Source organism: Capricornis sumatraensis, chromosome 23 (assembly GCF_032405125.1).
Source record: "Capricornis sumatraensis isolate serow.1 chromosome 23, serow.2, whole genome shotgun sequence".
NCBI classification, from domain to species: Eukaryota; Metazoa; Chordata; class Mammalia; order Artiodactyla; family Bovidae; genus Capricornis; species Capricornis sumatraensis.
In genome coordinates, this window is record NC_091091.1 from 45,253,320 (window position 1) to 45,263,940 (window position 10,621).

The following is a 10,621-nucleotide window of genomic DNA, read 5'->3' on the forward strand; positions in this document are numbered from 1 at the left end:
GGCTGCCTTCTGTCTCCCCATGAAATCAGGGCCAGTGTGGGTGGAGGGACAGATGGTGAGTGTTGGGAACGTGGCTACAGAGCCCGAGATAAAGTGGAAGGCAGATGGATTCCTCGGGATGCTTTTCTTTAACCTTTGGTGAAATTACTTGCTGAATTATGTTTTCTACCTGAGAAATTGGCTTTTCCAATCAAGTAATTTAACAGCTCACGTAATGCTTTTCCCATTGAGTTTTAAGGAGCCATATTTGTTTCAGTTAGTAAAAATCTGTGTTTTTTTGGTAAAATAAATCAGACTTATTCTCCTAGAAACCCTCTGTCTCTCCATTTGCCCATCTTTCTCCTTACGAGTTCAGGTTGGAGGGGTCGACGTCACACACATCAAGCCACTACTCTGAGACAGAAATAAGCCATTTGAAGGGAGTCAGGAATCTGCTGTTTGTCCTCAACTTTTCAGTAAGTGTTGCTTTCGAGGTACAAGACTGACTGGTGAGTCTTGCAGGAGTAGTCCGCTGAGTCTAAATGAATAGCATGGTTTTGTGGCTCTATTCCTGGGGAAAGCCTCAGTAATCTTCACTGGATAAGGATCAAGGACAGGATTTCTATTCACATCAATGCAAACACCTCCAAAGAAAGTTAAGCCTGGCTTTTCTGGAAGTCATCGGTTTTTAGATTATAGCAACGAGGTAAGCAAACCTGTGGCTGCACCAAATTTGGGGGCTTGGAGTTGTTAACAGTTTTCCATATCATGGGATCATCTGCCATGGCCGTATATATAAATGTGCTCAGTCACCAAGTCGTGTCCGACTCTTTGTGACCCCATGGACTGGAGCCCGCCAGGCTCCTCTGTCCATGGGATTTCCCAGGCAAGAATACTGGAGTGGGGTGCCATTTCCTTCTGCAGGGAATCTTCCTGACCCAGGGATCAAACCCGTGTCTCTAATGTCTCCTTCATGGCAGGCAGACTCTACCACTGCACACCTGGGAAGCTGGCCATATATATAGACCTGCGGTAATTGAGCACAGCGTCTAAGAGCTTGGGCATCTGACAAATTCCAGTCAAGGACAACAGAAAACACCAGACTGGAAAGTCTTCTATTACGAAGAACCCTCTGAAGAGGTAAATGAACAGGTTTCTTCGGTCATAAAAGGCAACGTCCAGGGATTTGGGATGTGAGGGGATCCTTCTGAAATCAATATGGAGTAGCTTCTCCCTCGTTCATCTTCTGAGTGGGCCTGATCCTTATCACTGTTGTATCTCCAGTGTTGGTTTTCTGAGGGCCAGACAGGTTTTAAAGTGGTTTATTACCGTTAAGTGACAGGAAACAATAGAGACAGCTTTCAGCAGGGCTCCCAGCCAACCATGATGCTCTGCCATGATTCCAAGAGAAAGCAGGACTGGCAGCACCTGGCTGAGTGAAGCCTCTGCTCACATGAATGGTCCCACAGGTCTTGAATCACCTCTAGACGTGACCCCAGGAATCGATTCTATCATATGTCCTCACTGCAGTTAGAGTGTGATTGGCTCCAAGCCCATGAGGACTCATCAAAAGCAAAAACAACAAAAAGCATGCAGTCTTTTTCACATAAACATCTTATTTTTCTTCTTCCTTTGTAGTCTAAAGATTTTTCTTTTATATGTTAGGAGCCCATGGGTTGTCACGAATCATTTTCCTATCCTGATCAATATAACCTCTCTTTTTAAAGAAAAAAAAAAAAGCATGATGCTTATTATTGGATTCTTCTTTAATCCAGAGTTTTAGAATCACCTAGATCCACCACTAGCCCCATTTTTACAAATGAGGAAACTAGAATAGAGTTGAAGCAATTCACCCCAATTCAGACAGCCTAGGTTGACTGTGACTCTGGAATTCTACCCAAGTGACTCATTGGAAAAGACTGATGCTAGGAGGGATTGGGAGCAGGAGAAAAAGGGGACGACAGAGGATGAGATGGCTGGAGGGCATCACGGACTCGATGGACGTGAGTTTGAGTGAACTCTGGGAGTTGGTGATGGACAGCGAGGCTTGGCGTGCTGCAATTCATGGGGTTGCAAAGAGTCGAACACGACTAAGCAACTGAACTGAACTGAACTTACGGTCCTATGAATTAATATTTTGTAATTTTGCTTCATTTCATTTCAAGATCCAAATGCTAACTGCATGCTCTGAAACAGCACAGGATTGCTAAAGCTGTCCTTATTAGTTCCTCATCCTGAATATTTGGTATAATGTCAGCATCAATAGAATAAATCCACTGGAGTTTGGGGGCTTTCCTAGTGGCTCAGATGATAAAGAATCTGCCTGCAATGTGGGAGACCTGAGTTCATTTCTTGGATCGGGAAGATCCCCTGAGAAGGGAATGGCTACCCACTCCAGTTTTCTTGCCTGGAGAATCCCTTGGACAGAGGAGCCTAGCAAGCTACAATCCGTGGGGTCACAGGGTCAAACACGACTGAGAGACTAGCACTTCTGAGTTCACAACTCACAAAACATCAAAAGCAGTCACATCCCTCAGCAACAAAACATGCAGTATATTTGGAACAGTTTACCACTGAGAAGAGTGTGGCACGTGTCTGGCTAAAGGTGTAATTCACTCCAACTGGGATGACTTTTGAATTTAGAGTATGCACAACAAGTTAAATTTAAGATGTTTCCAAAGCTCTAAGAGTAGAATTCAGCTGTACTATAGAAATCCCCCATGATGGTCTAATTCTATATTTGAGGTTCTTTGAGTGTTGCCAATATAAATTCTGGACTTCTTAAGGTGCCCAAAGATTTGCTCTCAACTTCGAAAGATCCAAACCATAAAAGTCCACCCTGAGACCATTTCTTTATGTCACTGAACTAAAGTATTTCTTCCTTTGTGTGTTGTGAAGGAAAAGGAAGACCAGATTTATACATACAGCTCTTTGGGCCAGCAGTTGCGTTTTCAGTTTTGGCTCCTGCCTCTCAACTCTTTTGAGCACTTTAAAGCAACATCATTCTGGGACTTCCCTGGTAGTCCAGGGGTTAGGAATCCACCTTGCAATGCAGGGGTCGAGGCTTGGATTCCTGGTCAGGGACCTAAGATCCCACATGCCGGGGAGAAACTAAGCTCACACATGGCAACTAGAGAGCCTGTGTGCCACAGTGAGAGGCCCCTGGAGCTGCAGCTGAGACCTGATGGAGTGGGCAAATAAACATTACAGTAGATATCAAATATTAATGTTAATATGATGTTATACAATATATTGTCAATTATATAATTATAATAGTATAATGTTAAATATTATATAATAAATAATATTGCATAATATAAAATATAATTATATAATTATATAATTATATAAATATGAATGTACATATTTAAATTTAATATATAAAAATTTATATATAAATGTATTTAATTTAAATTATATAATATATATTAGATAAATATATATTATATTACATATAATTCAATATAATATATTAAAATACATAATATATTACATTATTATATATTATGTGATATGACATTATTAAGTAATTATAATTAATTATATCATTATATTGTATTATTTATTATATTGTAGTTATATATTAATATATAAAGTACTATTTATATTAATATAAATATATTAAATATTATTTATATTAATATATAAATATATATAGGGGCTTCCCTGGTGGCTCAGTGGTAAAGAATCCATCTGCCAATGCAGGAGACGTGAGTTCGATCCCTGATCTGAGAAGACCCCACGTGCCATGGATCGGCTCAGCCCGCGGGCCACAACTATGGAGCCTGTGCTCAAGTCCAGGAGCCTCGACTCCTGAGCCCCAGTGCCCTAGAGCCAGTGCCCCACAACGGGAGAAGCCACCGCAGTGAGAAGCCTTCGCGACACGCCTAGACAGTAGGCCCTGCTTGCTGCAGCTGGAGGGAAGTCCACACAGCAACAAAGACCCAGCACACCCGATAAGTAAATAAAGTGACTTCAAAATGAAGCAGTGTGGTTCTATTACTAGGCTTCGGAACAAGAATGGGCCTACGACTTATTTCTGGGTGTCCAGGGGAGGAAAAGGGGTGCCCACAAAATCGTGGTGGCAGTTAGCCTTTGGGGACTTGGTTTGCACAGGGAGCCTGCCTCTACCCTGGGCACCGGGGCTTAGGAAGGCCCCTGCTGCCTTCTCTACGTCATTGCAGGTCCCCACCTCCCTCCCTTCTGCCTCCCCCCCAAAAATCACTGCTCCTCCCTGCTTGGCAGCTGCAGCAGATCCTGCTCCGTGAAGCCCACCCCCCCGACCCTGGAGTTCCACAGGCCCCAGCTGACCTGCATTTCCAACCCGCCTCACTCGGCGGTCTGGCAGCCAGGCCTCGTGCCCACCCAACCCTGAGGCCTTCCTTCTGATTCCTGAGTCTGCAACCTCAGCCAACCCCCTCCCCACCTCCCCTCACAGAGCAGCTGAAGAAAAAGAAAAGCATCTGACTACTATTGCTGTGCCTTAAAACTTAGCGATAACTATGGCAGCCGCTCGGTTGCTAAGTCATCTCCGACTCTTTGCAACGCTATGGACTGCAGCACCCCAGACTTCCCTGTCCCTCACCATCTCCCAGAGCTTCCTCAGACTCATGTCCATTGAGTCAGTGATGCCATCCAACCGTCTCATCCTCTGTCGCCCCTCCTCCTCTTGCCCTCAATCTTTCCCAGCATCAGAGACTTCTGTGAGTCGGCTTTTCGCATCAGGTGGCCAAAGTATGGGAGCTTCAGCATCAGTCCTTCCAATGAATATTCAGGGTTGATATCTTTTAGGATTGACTGGTTGGATCTCCTTGCAGTCCAAGGGACTGTCAAGAGTCTTCCCCAGCACCACAATTCAAACCCTTCATCAACATCACATTTACCCAGACAGCATTTATATGTTCAACTGCGGCCTCGTTCTTTATTAAATTTGAAATTAGCTTTTGCCTGGAAGCTAAAAACTTTCTGTAAAACAAAAAGCATGAAGATGAAAGGTGGAGTGAAGCTACATAAAGTGTCGTGCATGCAGGCATCTTGTATTCACATACTTCCCACATGACTGTGACAAGCGACGTTCACACAGAGACAGACGCCCAGGGAGATGGCCTTGGAGCTGTGCCCGGGAGGCCCACCCCACTCCCTTCCTGTCCCTGGGGCTTCTGCAAGATGCCTCCTGTAGCTAAATGAACCCTCTCTTCTAGCGGGACTGGCGTGGCAGTCTCTCCGTACCTTGTGATCAGAGAAATGCGATCAGGACCAGAACCAAACTCTAGTGTCTTCCCATCGCACAGCACTTTGTTAATGTCAGTACACAGTTCTTAACTATAATGTCTGTTCCATGCTCTCTGTACAACATACATAACCATACATAAAACTCTGACGTGTGTCAATTATGTTTTATTTATATATGCTGCTGCTGCTAAGTCGCTTCAGTCGTGTCCAACTCTGTGCGACCTCATAGACGGCAGCCCACCAGACTCCCCCGTCCCTGAGATTCTCCAGGCAAGAACACTGGAGTGGGTTGCCATTTCCTTCTCCAATGCATGAAAGTGAAAAGTGAAAGTGAAGTCGCTCAGTCGTGTATAGCCATTTATAAAACTATGTATATAGTTACATATGTCAAGTATCCATGTCAGTTACATTTATCAACTGATTTAACTAGATCAATATACGTCAGTGAACACAGATCTGAGTGGCTACACCATGTGTCCACCATGTGGCCAGAACTCTTCGGGTGTGAGGACACTGTTCACCTCTGTACGTGGTAGGTTTTCTTCCAGCTTTTTATTGAAATCTCAAACTATGTCCATCAGAATACAAACCCTAAACATTTTCTCTAGGGGAAACAAGAACGTGCAAAGCTTCTGGACTTGGATCAAAATGACGAAAATTGTTACCCAGACATTCTGCATTTCCTGGGAGGTGAAAATAAACCTAAACCTGGGACAGAACTGAGAACTCTGTGACCAGAAGCTGGTGTTCTGAGGGCTGATGTCACACAGCCCAATGGGTCTCAAAGCCCCAGAACATACCCATCCCTCCCTTGAGCTCTGGCACGAGACGGCGCGTCTGGAAGTCAGGTATTCCTCGTGGTGACAGTGAGGTCCCTCCAAGAATCATAGAAGTGGGGGTGGGGGGATTCATTACTGAAGCGTCGTGTTCCCCACGATTCATTTTGCTTTTATTTGGCTTCACGCAGCTCAGGACGCCTGGGCTCAGGGAGGTGTTGCTACCGTTCGAATTGTTGGCTTTTCTCCGGGAGTCACTTCTCTTCTCTCCAGGGATTACCAAGCCTTTGAAGGGACCCACTTCTCAAGGCTCAGAGTGTTTGATTAAATTGCTCGTTCCAGGTAAACTGGATTTTGAGGAACTCGGTTGGATTTCAGAGGAAAGATAGCCAAGCAAGGCGTGTGGTCGACAATAAAGACAGAACAAGGGATGGGAGCTCCTGGTTCCGGGAGAGGCTGGCTCCTCTGTGCACGACACTCCACCTCTGAGCCTGCAGAAGGGTGTGGAAGGGAGTTTCTAGAATCTCCTTAAATACTGAGGTGGCATGACCCATTTGTCAGTGGGAAAAATTGACACTTTTCCCCCCTAAAATACATATCATTTACTAGATGGGTTCGCGTATTCTCAGCAAGTGTACACATAACATTTTTGGGGGAAAATTAAAAAAAGACATTCCCTTAGTTATTCCCACAGGAGATTTGTAAACTTGATTCTGAAAATTCAGTGTATTTCAGGGCTTCCTAGGTAAAGAACCCGCCTGCCAATGCAGGAGACTTAAGAGACTCAGTTTAATCCCTTGGCTGAAAAGATCCCCTGGAGAAGGGAATGGCAAACCACTCCAGTATTCATGCCTGGAGAATCCCATGGACAGAGGAGCCTACAGTCCGTAGGGTCACAGAGGGCTGGACACGACTGAAGTGACTTAGGATGCACACAGGGCTTGGGAGCCAAGCCATGGGCCCAAGTACAGGCCTGTTCGTCATGTGCAGCTGTGTTACTGCCCGTGAAAGAGAAAGAGATTCTTCCCACGTGGATCCTTCTCTCTGGAGTAAACCTTCCACCCACCCTGGACCAGCTTAGGGAGATCTACCCACGTTTTACATGCAGAAGGCTCTGTGGCTTGGGATAACTCTCCCTCCACTGAAGGAAGCCCATGGAGGTTGATTGCTAAGTGGCTGGGGGTGGGGGGAGGCGGGGTCGGAGGACATTCACGTGCTTCCCGGGGTGGGGGGACATTCACTGCTTCCCGGGGTGGGGGGACATTCACTGCTTCCCGGGGTGGGGGGACATTCACTGCTTCCCGGGGTGGGGGGACATTCACGTGCTTCCCGGGGTGGGGGGACATTCACGTGCTTCCCGGGGTGGGGGGACATTCACTGCTTCCCGGGGTGGGGGGACATTTCACGTGCTTCCCGGCACTTTTCTGCCCAGGTGTGCGCTTGGCCACAAGATGATACTTGAGAGGCTTGACTTCAAGATCATGATCACTGTTGCGGGCGGCCTCCTGATGGCTGCAAGCCTGCTGATGTGCTTTATCATCTGTCTTAGCTACAAAGTGACAAAGTCAATGAAGGGAGAAAAGATGGTAAGTGTGGCTAACACCGCCCGCCCCCCCCCACTCCCCCCACCCCTCAGATGGGATCCTGGGGCTCCGTGCTTGAGCGGGGTCATCCCTGGCCCTGTGGCTGCACCCTGGGTGAGGTCAGGAACAGCGGGAGGGTAGAATCTGTTTTTCTACCCCTTCCGGTCTGGGGCTGTGAGCTCACAAGTGGAATGCCCTCAGCCGCTGGGGCTGCGCTGCTTTGCTGTCACTTAGCCTCACCGGGTTAACCCTCAGCGGGTTGATTCCACACTGGCTGGCCGCCCCCCACATTGTCTGTCCGGCCCCTGCAGACTGGGGGCTGTTGGGGTGGCTGTGATGAGTTCTCTGCCTCTGCTCATTTGGAGGATGGGCTGAGTTGATCTCCCCCTGCCTGAGTTGGCGAGCCCTGGGGGTGTCCGTGGCCCTGGGGATGGTGAGATGGGCCTACAGGACTCTGAGGGTGTTGAGCTCTGCAGAGATCCCGGCTGATCTGATAGTGGGCTGCAAGTCATTAGCCTGCAGCTCTTTGCAAAACGGTTTTTACTTTATCTGGAGTCGAGGAGCAGTTTTGCACCAGGTAAAGGGAACGTCTCGTTTGGGGAAGTTGCCCCTGTGAGGAGGAGGGGACCCCGGAGCCCAGGCTGGGTGTCTGAGTGGCGGCCCCTGTGCATCACGCCTGCCTCGAGCCCATGCAGACACTGTCGAGCCAGACCCATCAGATTGGTGCCACGTCCCTTCTCACGGCTAAAACGCTGGAGGAGGACAGGGTTGGGTAAGGACTCGGGAGAGGGGCAGAGAGGTACGATGGAGGGCTGGGGTCACACGTCGCCACTGCCTAGCTGAGGACCTCTGATGAGTGCAAGAAATGGTTTGTTTTTTTTTAAGTAATCAAATGTTTCTTATAAAATCTCTGAAGGAAAATGTAACGAGCAATGACGCTGACGCAAAAGCTAAGAAACCCGCTTTGGAGGCAGGTCAACCTGAGGTTCCGCCAACTCCAGCGTCAAAGCCCCGGTGACAGTCTCGGAGAGAGATGCCCTGGGGACCCTCAGTCCAGACAGGTGGACCCCCAGCATCTCCCGGCCACAGTGCTGCCTCGGGAAGCACAGTCAGCCGGGCTGCCTCCCGACTCTGTCCCTTCAGTGTCCGCGGTCCCTCGAAGGTAGGAGCTGCCTCTCACCCCGGGGGTCCCTGCGCACAGCCCAGACTCCTCAGGTGTCAGGGGTAATAACCCCGTTGCCTTTGCACCAGATAAACCTCTCAGACACAGCAGGAAATCATGAATAGCATTAATTTTGCTTACTGGTAAGAGTATGTTCCACATTAGGATGTTTAGTAAAATAATTTCCTGCTAGTTTATTTTCTGAAAACCCACATATATCACAATGTCTTTATTTTACCACCCATTCATATTTAACATAATTGCATCAGCATTTAACATAATAGCTGGCATGGGGCTATTATTTTAACTCATTAAGTGAGTTATTATATGTAACGAATGAGTTAAAGGCCCTAAAATGTGGAATGGTGCCTGAGATCACATCCTGTAATTAGGAGCTGGGCTAAGAGGTTCCAAGGAAACATCTTCAATTCACTGCTGACCACCAGGGCCCGAGGCCCAGCCCTAGTTCAGCACATGGATTCCTGCCCAATGCTGTGCTCTCTCCTCAAAGGTCTTCCTTCACCAGCACTCCGGGAGCTGGCTGGGGTGGGCACACGAGAGCCCATGTCGGGGGGGAACACAATTCAGGGAACCCTCCCCATGTTGAACGCCTCCTCCCTGCTCTCTCCTCTCCCACCCCATGTTCTGTCCCTTCTGATCCTTAAGAAGGACACGGGGAGCTTAAGAGGCAGGAACTCTATCAGGGTCGTGTGGGACGCAGGCCTCATGCCGGTTCCCGGCTGCCACTTTGGGCCTGGGAGGCGTCCTGCACATCCCCAGTCTCAACGCTGACCCTTCCCAGATGAGACCTGTGCCTGGCAAGCTCCTGTCCTAAGGCTACCATTTCCTCTCTCCCAGCCGCCAGACCACAGACGATGACCCAGCTTAACTCTGGGGCATGGGTGCGGTCACCCTTAAGAGGAGCAGTCACCCCCGGGGCAAGGGGAAGTGGGACTGCGTGTGGCCTCTCTGGGTTTCACTGTCCTGAGTTGAAAGTTATTGGATTTCTACTTTTGCCGCCCCCATTAACTGCGGAACCCAGGTCCCTTCCCCCTTTCACTTTACAAATTCACGTTTGCCTACTCAGCCCTCACCTTCTAAACTGAACAGGAGACCCACCCCAGCCCAGCTGCCAACGCGTGGGTTCCCCGCACACAGCCCAGGCTGGGAACCTGCACTCTCGCTGCCTGGCTCCCGTGTGTCTGATGGACGAGGTCGGCTGCAACCCTTCCTATCCCTGAACCCATCTCCATCTTTAACCCAACCTGTCCTGCCTCACCTTAAACCCTGGTCACCTCCTCTCCAAAAGGTCACATCGGGCTGCCATGTGACAGAAGACATTTAGTGAGTCCTTGTCCCCTGCCCCCACTATGCTCACCCTCCCCGACCCTCCCCGCTCAGCGGCAGCCCCTCTTCGGCAGCCCCCGCACCCACCCACGGGCACTTTCTCGCCTTTGTCTCCCCGGCTGCCTTCAGATGCCCGTCTCCTCTCCTCCTCCGTCACTCAGCGCCCGTCTCAGACTCCCCCAGCTTCTAGGGTCTGCCAGGGACCAAACCCTGACCAGGTGCGGCGGTTTTAGGACATGCTTGCAGGTGGGACTCACCTGGAGGGCTTCTAAACCGCCTGTGACTTAGGCCTTCCCCTAGGAAACAATTAAGTAGAAGCGGGCGGGGGGCGGGGAGCAGCTCCCTTTTCAGAAGCACCCTGAGTGGTTCTGACGTGCAGCCACGGTTCCTGATTCACGGTCTGATCTATTTCACTTTGATGTTACAGAGAAAAACGTGTGTATAAGGCAGTGTTCTCTATTTTACCCAGTCCTCAGGGACAAGTGTTTGGTCTGTGCAGCCAACGCCAGGATCAGTCTTAGGACGTGCCCGTCACCCTGCAA